Source organism: Leucoraja erinacea, chromosome 23, assembly GCF_028641065.1.
Source record: "Leucoraja erinacea ecotype New England chromosome 23, Leri_hhj_1, whole genome shotgun sequence".
Classification (NCBI taxonomy): domain Eukaryota; kingdom Metazoa; phylum Chordata; class Chondrichthyes; order Rajiformes; family Rajidae; genus Leucoraja; species Leucoraja erinaceus.
Window position 1 is genome coordinate 181,462 of NC_073399.1, and position 1,039 is coordinate 182,500.

Consider the following 1,039-nt stretch of genomic DNA (forward strand, 5'->3'; position numbering starts at 1 on the left):
ACCCTGTTGAGAGAGGCTAGTACAGCTCAATCCACACATCACCCTCACTTTGCCTTTCACATTCTGTGGGCTTTAATTACATTGCACGAGCCGTGCAGCCAGCAACAGGAATGTAGCAGCAGCAGCAGGAATGTAGCAGGTTGTTTAAGCTCCAGCACTTTGTGCTCCACCATCCAAGCTGTGCAAAAATGTTTATTCAAATTGCACAGACCTGACTCTGCTGCAAGATAAAAGTGCAGAGTTTTGTATCACAATGTGCAGAGGCTTGCAGTAACTTCTGGCAATTATTTCCAGCTTTAACCTTGCGCTAAATGTTAATGGTCACTTGCATTTAGGAAGCAATTGTGTGAATGTTTGCAATTGCCTTTAATTTATTTTATCATCAAGAACGATATGCACCTCTCAGCTGCATTTTACTGTACCTCGGTATACATGACAATCAACTAAACCAAAAAATAATAATAAAAGGTATCTGAGGAATAGGTTATGCAGACATTTGGATGGGCCAGGGCTGATTAGGGATTAGTGACAGGTGCAGTCAGCATGGTTTTGTACGTGGGAGGTTGTGTCTCACAAATCTGATTGATTTTGGTTTAAGACGTGACCAAAAAGGTCGATGAGGGCACACCTGTAGATGTTATGTACATGGATTGCGTTTGACAAGGTTCCACATGGTAGGCTGCTCTGGAAGGTTAGATTGCATGGGATCCAATGAGGAGAGTAAACTAGCATCTGCAGTTCATTCCTGCACTATTTGTACTCATTAATGACCCAGTTAAGAATTTACTCAGCAAGGAATGCTGAGTAATATATCCTTGCGTTAAAGAATATCCATATTGTTTTATATCCATAACCCTGGCTATAAATCTAATCTCAATAACCTGGCCCTCAACACCAGCAAAACCAAGGAACTGATTGTGGACTTTGGAAGGAGTAGGAGGGAGACCCACAGCCCCATTTATATCAACGGGTCGATGGTTGAAAGGGTCAAGAACTTCAAATTCCTGGGCGTGCACATCTCTGAAGATCTTTCCTGGTC